Source organism: Carassius carassius, chromosome 42 (assembly GCF_963082965.1).
Source record: "Carassius carassius chromosome 42, fCarCar2.1, whole genome shotgun sequence".
Taxonomy (NCBI): domain Eukaryota; kingdom Metazoa; phylum Chordata; class Actinopteri; order Cypriniformes; family Cyprinidae; genus Carassius; species Carassius carassius.
Genome location: NC_081796.1, coordinates 12,369,181 through 12,382,648, shown reverse-complemented (window position 1 = coordinate 12,382,648; position 13,468 = coordinate 12,369,181). Strand labels below are relative to the sequence as shown.

The window sequence follows — 13,468 nt, the reverse complement described above, 5'->3', positions numbered from 1 at the left end:
GTTCAACCTCTTTTCAGTCCAGACACCTATTCATTCCCTATCACTATAATGTCTTTCTGTTTTAAATGGAGTCTAATTGTTACAAATACTAAAATTCAGTGTATTAGTATTGTTCTATTTTTCTAATAGATTTACAATTATTTATATATTACTTTTATATATAATATTTTCATTTGAATTGTGTGCTTTTTTTCAGTTTAATTTTAGTTTTCAATGTAAACTAGTTTATTTTGGTGAGTTGCAGCATTTCTAAGAAAAGTTGTTCAATGCAAAATGATTTTCAGACTATGCTAGAGAAAGACTGGACCATCTTGCCAGTTTCCTTGACTCGTAACAAATTATTTTATCTTTGTTTCCACTGGATCTGCTGTAGCAGGAATGGGCTAAAATTGTTCCTTCCTTCCATTGTGACTATTCCTGGATGAGAATTCAGTCTTTAGCTCCCAGCTGTGACTCCAGAGCAAGTTATTTAAAGTAACACAATGGTGGAGTTCCTGTGAAAGTTCATCTGTTGCATCATTATTTATAATGCAAGTTAAAGTGACCAAGATCCATCAGCTGATAATTATTTTCATGTTATGGCTGATAACTGATAAATGCCAGATATTCTATACTATTTTGCCTAAATAAATCCAGATTCAATCAAAATTATTCAACCCCCAAGAGACTATATTACTTTACAAATACAAGCTTTTCTGAAGATCCAGGATTTTATAAAAAATTGCATCTGTAACTGTTTACTGGCATATAAACAGTGATAATCTCAATATATAATTTAATATTTTTGAGTGACAGGATTTTTAAATAACCATGCCATATTTAACATTGCTGTTTTTAAGTCGCTTATTTGTATAGTGGGGAACAAAATTGTATTAAAATGCAATCAACCTTTTACAAATTATTAAAAATAAACAAAAAAAAACAATTAGCTTGAGCTGTTACACATACATAAACCTAGCCCATGCACATGCTGACATGAGTAGCAAATATGGCAGAAAGTCAACAGAGCTCTCACAAAGGCTATAGAGAAGAAAGAGTTTTATTATATTAGAAAGTCTAAGGCTATATGAGGATTGTATTGCTATCTTATTTTCATTTGTCTCATTTTTTAATGAAATCTTTTTTTGTGTTTTTATTTTTCTGTTGCTGTAAAGCACATTGGACAACCATGCACTGTAAAAAATTGTCCTGTAAATTAACGGTAATATACTGGCAGCAGGGTCTCCAGCAGTGTACCGTAATTTTACAGTTTTATTACCGTTTTCTGAATTACGGCTTTTTTGTAAATTAACGGTAATATACTGGCAGCAGGGTTTCCAGCAGTGTACTGTAATTTTACAGTTTTCTGAATTACAGCTTTTCTGTAAATTAACGGTAATATACTGGAAGCAGGGTTTCCAGCAGTGTACCGTAATTTTACAGTTTTCTGAATTACGGCTTTTTTTGTAAATTAACAGTAATATACTGGCAGCTGGGTTTCCAGCAGTGTACCATAATTTTACAGTATCATTACTGTATTCTAGTTTTTTTTTTTAAACCGTAGAACTGGCATTTTTGCCAATCATTAACTTTATTTAAAATATCTGTATTTTAACAAATTCACAAACTGGCATTTCATTTATACAGAAAAGTGGCAGCAAATACACAGAAAAGAGAAGACCAAAGGGGGTATTTCTTATAGCACACTATTTATTTAAGTGCCCAACCAATAATTCAAATGCTTTCTCAAAAAAAAAAGCAATCTAAAATGGAAGAATCAGTCTTTGTATGTGTTAGAGAAAGATGAGATGAAGAGAAAAGAAAATTAACCATAGCATTACAAAACAGACAATGTGCAAAATGAACCCTGCTAAAGTCTGTAGACATATTTAAACTAATTTAAGTTCACCATATAAAACACAAAACAAGCAGCCATTTAAGGTGTAGCTGTGTGCTACGTATGACAATGCATGGGCATGGGCTTGGAGTGTACGTTCCTCTAAAAACAGCCTTTAAGAAATGGCAAACAACTTCTGAACAAGAATCTTATTTTGGTGTAATAAAAGTCAAAACCTGGCAAGGATTTGTAGAACAGTCCAAGAACGTTTCAAAAACATAAAACTTTCACCAACTCTGATGCAAGTGTAGCCAGGGAGGGGTGTAGTCAGAAACAGAAACATTGAGAAAAATCCTTTTTAAGTTAAAATAACATCAGCAGAATTTCAAAAGAACATGACAAAAAACATATATATATATAATACTACACAAAGATTTCAGAAACTTAGGACCCTACGATTTCCACGATGTGAAAAACATGGAGGCAATCACGGAATCTGGTCATGAAAATGGAATTTGGCAAATAATGTGGATTGTCACAGAATTTGTCACATTTTTGATGAATACAATAAAATAGTGTTGTACACTAACTGAAATCGCGATGTGGATTAGTGTATTAATTAATAAAAGTTGAAATATTATGTTAGAAGTTGTACTTATAATTTTTTGTAAAGTTATCCAAAGGATTACTTAACTAATTAAAAAAAAGAACACTAGAAAAAAAGAATAAATCAATAATAATCGTTAAAGTAGACGACTAATCAAAAAAATAATCACTAGATTAGTCTACAGAAAAGATAATCATTAGTTGCAGCTCTATCCCAATTACACACAAAAAATAAAAATAAATAAATAAAAATCAAGCGTCTTCACATCAACCCTTCAAAATAAAGGTTTGGTCTAATGTGATGTGATTGTGACGGAAATATATCACTTTTGTACAGTAGAATGTGTCATTTTCAAAGTAATATAATAATACAAATAAGAATTGTAGTAATAAAAATAATAATAATAATAATCATTAAAAATTATGTTTAAGGAATAATTACACAATTGTTCTTCCATGTTTGAATAAAAATGGAATTCGAGAAAAAAACGTATTTCCTAAAAATAAATTACTGATAAATTGTTAAACTGAATCAGTTTCAGGATTTCAGTTAATTGGACATGCTATTTGATTTCTAAAATGTATTTTAACCATTAAGATTTAATTTGAAAAAATTCAAACAAAACAAAACAAAAAAAACATATTTACTTAATTTCTTCATGAGTGTTAAGTTAAATATTAAGTAGATTTAACCTGAGAATGACAGGTGAGTTGTACTTTATATTAGAGCAGTCAAATTTACTTAAAATATATTTGTGCAAATTCTTTACTTTTTCGCAAAGTAAATCTTATTACATTTTTTTCTGTGTAGAGCACTCGCATACAATTTTTTATTATTCATATAAGTGGAAAATGCTTCTTTTCTCTTTTTAATTGCTAATTGTATAATTTCTTCTTATCAGTTCAAGATTTATTGTAAATAGGCCTGTCGCAATTGGTCATTGTAATCAACTGTGGTGATGCTGATAATTAGTCGGCATCGTTATTTTTACCTTTTAAATTTCATTTTTACTCTTAGACTAAAATAACAACCATTGTTTCCACACTACTAGTATGACAAGTACTTAATTTGTAAATTGCTAGGTCCCGGAATAAGGTGGGGTGTTAGAGGATGGAGAGGTAACGGTGCATTTGAGCAACATTAGTGGACCAACTTAACTGATTAACAGCTTGCATCAGTTGCTTTAATAGTGTGCATGTACTCAAAAAAAAAAAATAAAGTTTTTGTGTAACCCAGCACCCGGGACGTGACAGTCGCAACAACATAGGGGTTGTAATGAGTGCGGACTGTTTCCTCTTCAGAGTAGTTCTCAGTGCCGCTGACCACTTGCTTTTTATTTTTGGGCAAATATAGGTTTGTGGATATTTTATCTATAAAACCGTTTTCTTGCTGTAAATTATTTTATTTTATGCAATGCAAATGACAGGGACGCGACGTTAGTAACCAAAATGAGTCACATCAGTCTTTTTCGACTGACTACTTTTAAATGTTGATTTTTTTTTTGTTAAACAAGTTTAAATGTAAGAAATATTTTATGTGTTTTAACGGTGAAATAAGTTGTATTAAGAACTGTTTTTAATGAAAATGTATGTGTAACTTCACTTGCCTAGATGAAATCCCATTTGAAGTCCATTAGATTTCTTAGTAGAGAGGCAACCTTTGGATTGACTGTAGTAGATTTCTTATTCACCACCTTCCCCGTCTTCTTGGAGACTACCTTGCCTCTGCAGGTCTTTGAGCCTCTTTCTGGGTTTATTCCATAGAATCGTCTAAGGAAAGTTGCATTACACATAACCGAAGTGTATAATAATAATTTTTCAAAAATCTGATTAATTAATTTGGTTTAGAATTTAGATTAATTTGGTAAAACTTTATAATAAGTATAAAGTAATAAAGCACTTATAAATCATTTGCAAACTATCTATATATATATTCTGATTTGTTTGGATTTAATGTGGATCTACATGCCTTTCTCCTATTTTATCCGTGCCTGGCATGCGAATAAAACCACATTTGGCAGTGTTTCAGATGATGATATACTGAAAAAACTCAAATGGAAGAACACAAGGAGAACACAGGAGAAAGGTTGAGGTAACTAGTTTGCAAATAATTTATTACTTTACTACTGTATACTTATTATAAAGTGTTACAATAGATTCTAAGAGAGTGTTAAAAACATACGCAAAAAGGAAAACACTTACCTTTCTTACGTGCAACAAGCCGCCTCTTGATACTGCAGGTTGAAGATGTAGTACACAGCAAACACTGTTGCAACTGCAGTCAAAAGTGTTGACTGGACACTCACAAAAAAAAGAAAAAAAGCAATTTTAACAATCGTGCACAACAGCAATGTTACAATTTTATATCTTAAACATCAGTAAATGTCTCTTCATCATGTGTAATGACACACTAACCCAGCAAAATCAGATGAGGATTGGCAGGTAGATTGAGTGTCTTCTCAATATCAGATGCAGATGCTGCAACCTGTAGAGTACACACAATACACAAATAAGAATATTACATAATATAATGTAGTGAAGTGGAAAGAAGAAAATTAAATACTTACATCTGAATGTGAAACCAGTCCGTCTTCATGTTCCTGGAAGTGGGACATTAACGTTAGAATCTTGACAAGCAGGTGTACCATATATATGTTCTCAGCCTGAGAAATCCTTCAACTTTTCATTCAAAACACTAAAAAATATTCTGTCTACTGCTCTCTCCTCTTCCTCTCTCTCTCTCACACACACACACACATACACACACTCTCTCTCTCTCTCTCACACACACACACACACAAAAAACTGTATTTGAGGCTGAGGAACAAGTTAGAATGTAACTTAAGTGAATGAAGTAACGTTTGCTCTGTGATATAGAGATTTGTGCCGATAAATCCAGTGCAAAATCTGTGATTAAAATGTGCTCACATACAAAGCCCACTTAATAAACAATAAGTTAGAATATATTTAGATTACACTCTAAATTGATTTAGATACGACTTAAATTGAAATTCACGCAAATATTCCACTAAAACTAATCTGTCACTCCAAAAAAACAAACGTCTCTCACCATAACGTTACGTTACTCCATCCATCGATCAAGTCAAGTGCCTATGCAAAAGGCGGTGAGTTTATGCTTCCTAAGTAAAATAAAGTTTACAGGCCTATTTTCGATTTCCCTATAACGTATATAAGGTTAATATATAAGTTACCAACTTTAAACACACCTAACTTAGCAACAAGAATGCAAATAAAGCAAACCCTCCATTTTAAACCACACTGGGTTGGCGCCAATGCAAAATGTAAATATAATTGTGCAAATAAGTGTTTAAGAAAATCAAGCAAACACACTTACTTCAGATTCTCGTTATCTGCTATCTGTAATCGAGATTAAATTTGAGATAAAATCCGTTTACTATGTTATATTCACTGAGACTGATGATGCTTTTCTCTGGTATCAGACTCTCTAACCGTTGCTCCCCTCCCCCACCGATCACGTGCTCATCTTCTACTGTTGCCGAATATATTAAACTCATATTCAATGAAATAATCAGCGAACGCAAGTATTTTATATTTAACTCTTTACAAGTTTAACATTTACAGGATTTTACACCAGGAAAAAAAAACGATGCAATTAGCTGCAAGAATCTCTCCTTCACAAACACACACATACACTTAACTTTCAGGAGAAATTTGTAAATTATGCTAGTTCACCGTCTTGGCAAGATTTGTCAAAGGTAAATTAAAATATTGTGCCCACATTAAAAAAACGCTACAATTTTAGATAAACATTTATTCAGACTTTGATCTGCTTACCTGTAAATGAGCGTCAACTTGAGATGAAATCCATAAAACTTTGACTGAAACCATGCTCCTCTATGCGTCAGCTACCGTTTGGTTCCCCCTCTCCCACCGATCACGTGTGCATTTACGGTAAGACACCGTAATTTTACAAAACAGTTCAGTACTGTATATTTACGCTGTTAATACGCTGTAAATTTACAGAAATTTTTTACAGTGTGTGTTGTAATTAATGGTGCCATATAAATAAAATTGCCAGTGTTATTGTCAAGTATGGACTTCGTGATGAGGTATATTGCCGAACAGTGTTGGGCAAGTTACTCTGAAAATGTAATCAAATTACTGATTACTGATTACTCCTTTTAAAAGTAATCACGTTACTGTTCTGATAACTTAGCAACAAGAATGCAAATAAAGCAAACCCTCCATTTTAAACCACACTGGGTTGGCGCCAATGCAAAATGTAAATATAATTGTGCAAATAAGTGTTTCAGAAAATCAAGCAAACACACTTACTTCAGATTCTCGTTATCTGCTATCTGTAATCGAGATTAAATTTGAGATAAAATCCGTTTACTATGTTATATTCACTGAGACTGATGATGCTTTTCTCTGGTATCAGACTCTCTAACCGTTGCTCCCCTCCCCCACCGATCACGTGCTCATCTTCTACTGTTGCCGAATATATTAAACTCATATTCAATGAAATAATCAGCGAACGCAAGTATTTTATATTTAACTCTTTACAAGTTTAACATTTACAGGATTTTACACCAGGAAAAAAAAACGATGCAATTAGCTGCAAGAATCTCTCCTTCACAAACACACACATACACTTAACTTTCAGGAGAAATTTGTAAATTATGCTAGTTCACCGTCTTGGCAAGATTTGTCAAAGGTAAATTAAAATATTGTGCCCACATAAAAAAAACGCTACAATTTTAGATAAACATTTATTCAGACTTTGATCTGCTTACCTGTAAATGAGCGTCAACTTGAGATGAAATCCACAAAACTTTGACTGAAACCATGCTCCTCTATGCGTCAGCTACCGTTTGGTTCCCCCTCTCCCACCGATCACGTGTGCATTTACGGTAAGACACCGTAATTTTACAAAACAGTTCAGTACTGTATATTTACGCTGTTAATACGCTGTAACTTTACAGAAATTTTTTACAGTGTGTGTTGTAATTAATGGTGCCATATAAATAAAATTGCCAGTGTTATTGTCAAGTATGGACTTCGTGATGAGGGATATTGCCGAACAGTGTTGGGCAAGTTACTCTGAAAATGTAATCAAATTACTGATTACTGATTACTCCTTTTAAAAGTAATCACGTTACTGTTCTGATTACTTTATTTCAAAAGTAATCAATTAGTTACGTTACTAGTTACATTACTTCTTTTCTCTATGAAATTTATGAAATCCCAGCATACACGTTTCCGATAAATATTTGTTATTAAAGCATCAACAGTCACAGAACTGTTATTTTTAACTAAAGCAAGCGGCTGCTGCGTGCATGGTTTGACACAATGCAAGCAGAGCGCTGCATTTCTAATCTCTAAAAGACATCTAAGCTCATTGCTATCTCACAATTCTCTGTTATAACACAATAAATATATGCATAATTAATATTTCATAATGTCTACAATTCGTGTGTTATAATGAGAGGAAACATGAGCATGCAAATTTCAGCACTGCATTGCTCAACGCTGCAAACATGGTATAGCCTAAATAGAAACTCTGCATACACTTGCGCCTGCTAATCGTTTATATTTTATATTAGTTCATGTTGCTTTTGTGCAATAGATGAATAACAATTTATTTGTATTAGATATTTTATGTTTAGATATTTCTATTTTACTGAAGTCCCGTGAATCATTTTAATCTCCTGAATCCCGCACACACACGAGTCTCTGCACTCGCCTATCAAGTTTTGTCCCACGCACTGCACTCTGATGAGTCGGGTCTCGCGGGAGAAGATCTCTAATCCACTGGCACTTGACTTGACAGTGCATGTGCTACATCCTTTTTATAGTCTCTAGATTAAACACTGCATTCTGTCAGCAATGTAATGCGGCAGTAACGTATAGAGACCTCGGCTTGTAACTATACTCGAATTACTATTTTGAAAATTATAACACATTAGATTACTCTGTTACTAAAAAAGTAATCAAATTACTGCCCAACACTGTTGCCGAATGCCACTCTTGAACAAGAAGAGCATAAAAGGCCATCTTGAACATGCTAAAATTCATTTGGATAGACCTGTGGTGTCCTGGAAGGAAGATTTGGACCTATTTATCAGCAGTATGTCTGGTGCAAAAAAGGCAAAGCTTATTAGTAGAAGCGTACCATCTCTATGGTCAAACTTGGATATGGACCGGTCCTGTTATAGGGGTGTTTTGCTGTTGCAGGAAGTGAAAATCTTGACTGTATGAAGAACATCATGAATTCTTTGAAGTATCAGGCCATTTTGGCAAGAATTATGATGCTTTCAGTGCAGAGACTGAAGCTTGATGATCAATGGACTTTCCTGAAGGACAGCCATCCCAGAGTGCATCCAGATGTACTTATGCTTGGTGGATAGGTCAGAAAAATGAACTTATGTACTTATACTTGAATGTACTTATGCTTTATCGGTTGTAGAATGTTCTTGAGTGGCTTGTTCAGTCTCCAGATTCAATTCTCATAGAGAATATTTGGTTGAATTTGAGGAAAGCAGTGGCAATGTCAAAACTAAAGATTATCATTGATCTGGAAGCTTTTCAGGTGAGGAATGGCCCAAGATTGCTGTAGTCTCAGAAGCTTCTAAGCACTTACAGGCAGCGTTTATTGGAGGTTACAAAGAATAAAAGATTAATAAAACATATCACTTGGTTTGATAATTTGCATCTAATGCAATTACATTCATTTAAGTGTAGCTTAATTCTCCAAATATTTTATTGGCCTACTACCTTCCAGTACATTAGAGCCAAGTTAACAAGCAAGTTTTTATCAATAATCAAATAATCTCTTATAAAGTCACTTCTCTTTGAGTGTGTAGCAGTTTAATTGGAGATCTAGTTGTCTCTGTCCCAGTTTCCACAGAAGCCTTATGAGACTATGAACTCTGACAGGTTGAGGCCCACACATGCAGAACTGACAGAAAATCGTAATTTGGTGCAGTGTACTGTTCCTTGCATTCCTCCAGCTCTTGTCGTCTTCTTTTTGTGCAGTTGTTCACCTTTTTGCTCACTCTGTTTTGTTTGAGGTTGCCATTTTAAATTTTTGTCTGCCTCTGTAGTTTTCTTCACTTCCTTTTATCTCTTTCTTTCCTCCTGTCCCTCACTTTTTCTTGCCCTCTTTTCTACGAACAGGTTGTGAGCTGATTTTCTCATTGCTGATTAAAAGTAGCATCTCTGTTTGAAGTCTATTCAGCAAGCTGTGTGTTGTTGCTTATTAGGGTCAGCCAAGAGGGTTAGACACACACACACACACACACACTCACACACCTAATGAACACCATCTCCTAAAGAGACTCCTTGTTTCAAGAAAAGAGTGGTTAAGCAAGGATGAAAAGATGAAGGGATTTCCTGAAGCGTTGGCACTGAGTGTGGGTTGTGTGTGCACAGTTTCTTTTCCACTTTCTTCATCTCTGTTTGGTCCATTCTGATGCACCATCAAATGGTTATGCACCTTCTACAGACAGACCGGTGAAATAGAAACACAAGGAAATGGAGTAAGAAAAAGGGAAGGTTTTAAAGGTGAGAGGCAAAGCACTGTATACATGCCCTGAATTTCAATAGCCAATAGCCTTTTAGAATTTCCTTCAGGTTTATCAAAATATTCCACATCTGTTGAATAAGACTTCAGGTAATCTAACCTTGAAATAAAGCAGTTCTTGTTGGAGATGTAGCAGTTATGCTCCAGACACGTTGAGCTCTGGTGCTCATGTGGGAGATTAATGTTTGAACCTGGTTTTCTTTGCATCCCAATCCCTTTGCCTCCCTAATACATTTATCTTTACAAAAGTTGCAGGCCACCACCAGCATTTTCGATCATTTTCACAAAAATGTCATGGGTACCAGAATATTTTGTTGTATAAATATCAGAAAATCATGCACACTCGAATGTGGGCAAGTTGAATAAAAACAGCAACATTTTGATCAAAAAGCCGAGAAAATTGTGTTTTTGTAAAAGACTGCATCTAGATTGGATTCAAACTTATGATCAAACACCCCTAATGCTTGCACAGTCCTATACCACTTCCTGGGTTGACATTTCATTTGAATACATTAGGCAGTTTTGCTTTATATGCTATTTAATGTTTGATGATCACATTATTTTGCATCTGCATCTGCTTCTTCTACATCCTGTTTTGATCAATTTCAGTATACTTTTGTCATGTCTGAAGGAGTATGAAAATTATGTCATTAATGACTCACCCTCATGTCATTCCAACCCCATAAGACTTCCGTTCATCTTCGGAACACAGTTTAAGATATTTTAGATTTAGTCAGAGAGCTTTCTGTCCCTCCACTGAAAATGTATGTACGGTATACTGTCCATGTCCAGAAAGGTAATAAAAACATGATCAAAGTAGTCCATGTGACATCAGAGGGTCAGTTAGAATTTATTGAAGCATCGAAAATACATTTTGGTCCAAAAATAACAAAAATGATGACTTTATTCAGCATTGTCTTCTCTTCTCTTCTGTTGTGAGTGCATTCACGACGCTGCTGATGTATAACGCTGCTGACATGTTTTCTGGTGCGCCCAATAACAAAGATAACACGTCAGCAGCATCACTGCAGTGTTGTGAAAGCGCTCACAACCGACTCGGTGTTGTCAGGCTGATTTGCTAAAGACCTGGATAAAGACGAGGACCTTTCTCCTGATCAGCTAGGCGAGCTGTGCCGCACCACTGATCCCTCTCTCCGTGCTACCAAACAGGCCACCTCCGCCATATGCAGGACTATGGTGGCCATGGTGGTAGCGGAGAGACATCTGTGGGTGATCCTGGCAGACATCGGGAAGAAAGAAAAGGCTTTATTTTCGATGCTCAGGTTTTGCCTTCCGAACTTTTTGGTATCTCTGTTGAGATGGTAATCGGGAAGTCCAGGGAGGTGAAGGCACACTCCACTGCTTTCAGGTTCTTCGTTCTACAGTTGTCCAGGTCTGAGCCCGAACAACATAAGGGTCCTGGTCTGTCTAGATCTGAGGATCAGAGACGGGCACAGAAGGCTAGTGTCGTGACTGACGCTCCTCCCTCGCCTGCGGGTAGGGATAAAAGGAATCGTGGGTCACGGGGAGGTAGGCAATACCTGAGGGATGTGATCCAGACGAGGCATCAGAGTTCTCGTCTGGTTCAGAGCGATACTTACTATCTACTCGTTCTCTTTGGAGGTTTTAACATCTGCCCTTATCCTCATCTTTTTAATTCTCCTGTAACCACCAGCTCTCCACCTGACTGAGGTAAGGTGGGAACTTCTTGCAAACAGTCTACTATGCTGGACCTATGATGTATCGGTTGGTTCTATGTTCATAGTAACCAATTTACTGATGGTCCGGACTAAAGGGAATCGCCCTTTACACATCGGTCAGTATGGTCCATTCTGTATTTACTATTATGTGTGTACTAATCTTCTGTGAGTTTCTTTGCAGTGCCCAATTACAGTGTTTACTATACACTCATCGGCATTATGTCCAGCCGGTATGATAGCCCTGATTCCAGTTTCATGTTTCCGGTTTCAGACAGCCAGATCACAGGTTTCTGAGGGAGCCTTCTTGATCATCAGGCCCGGCTCGGCACTGCAAGGAATTTCATGGATGTCTGGCCAGGTCACCCTGAAGGGCTTCCTGGCCGCTTGGTTGTTGCTGACGCATCAAGCGGGAAGTGGAGTTGGCAGTTACGGAAGTCTTCTTGTATATGCTGCCCTCAGGTGTTGCTCCCCTCGCCAGAGGTTTGTAAATTTGAGCTTGCCTCTCCTGTGTGGTTCAGCACCTCTGCAATCCTTAGGAACCTTTAGGTACAAACGCTAAGCTCTGTGTACTTTCTTAAAACCACATGGTGGTAAGTGTGCGCGTGAACACTTTGCACACTTTCTAAAATCCATGTAAGTGGTAAGTGTGCATGCAAGACTCTGCACACTTTCTGAAATCCTGTATGGTAAGGGTTACGTGCTCAGCTTCGTGAGTGTGCTACTCTCTTTCTGAATTTGGAGTTTTCCTCTCATGAGATTGAGTTCTCTGTTCTCTACACAGAGCGCTCCAGCAGTATTTTCACAGATCGAGTTGATGACTCACAAACATATTGTTTTGGGATGCAACATTCCAACTATGAGCTGCTCTTTAAGAGTGACACGAGAGCCCCCTCCTTAGAACAGTATTTAAAATCCATGTTATAGTAAGTGGGCATGTGAAGTCTTTGCACACTTTCTGTAATCCACACTGTGGTAAGTTTACACGCTAGTGCTTTGGGTTCTTTCTAAAATCCTATATGGTGAGGGCTTCGCACGGTTGCTTTGTGCCCTTTCTTGAGTTGATAAAAGCCCTGTTCATCTTGGGCACCACTCCACCTATGTATCCTCAGATACCTATCTGAACAGGGTGTTGCTACTAGGGATCTGTTGAGACAGCTCCTTCAGCAAGCTTAAGCAAGAGTAAACAATAGCCACTGTGTGACAGACAAGACTTAGTATAAAATGGTAGTATCTTAGCCGTATCCCTTTAAAGGAATCATTCTTGATTCCAAGCCTTTAGCTCTACCCCAGGCCTAACAAATAAGTTGGGTTTGTAGCCTAGGCATTTGGCCGTAAGGGGTAATGTCACGGACAGCCGTCTAAAAATCCCAGGGGCAACTGCCATGGAAATGGTGAGTTGGTACTTAGTGTTCGCCATGACTCTGTCCTACACTCCCCTCTGCATGACGGCATGGGTATACTCTTCCCCATAGCGACCCCTAGAGAACGCAGTTTGAAGTTCCCTTCAAATTAGGGGTGTAACGGTACACAAAAATCACGGTTCGGTACGTACCTCGGTTTTAAAGCCACGGTTCGGTTCATTTTAGGTACAGTAAGGGAAAGAAATGCAAACATTAAACTGCAGGTTGTTTATTACTATAAACTTTTTTTTAACAATTTGTTTACACTTTTTCTAAACACTTTTTAATAAAATATAATAAAATATATTACGTTATATTATAAAAAAAAGAATAGGAAAAAAATACTGCTGCAAAGTTCTGCACTGAATAAAATACTCTG

General features: G+C 36.3%; 1 protein-coding gene and 1 long non-coding RNA gene across 11 annotated transcripts in view; one reads left to right on the top strand and one right to left on the bottom strand.

Annotated features, from left to right (window-relative positions):
* LOC132123809 (sickle tail protein homolog) overlaps positions 1–13,468 on the top strand; it is a 164,566-nt gene that overhangs the window by 68,631 nt on the left and 82,467 nt on the right. The gene's annotated exons all lie outside the window — the stretch shown is intronic.
* On the bottom strand, positions 4,392–6,449 carry LOC132123812 (uncharacterized). The gene is made up of 4 exons (XR_009426688.1): positions 6,239–6,449; positions 4,838–4,907; positions 4,619–4,716; positions 4,392–4,471 (listed from the first exon to the last, which is right to left on the bottom strand). It is a non-coding gene; the product is annotated as an uncharacterized LOC132123812 (long non-coding RNA).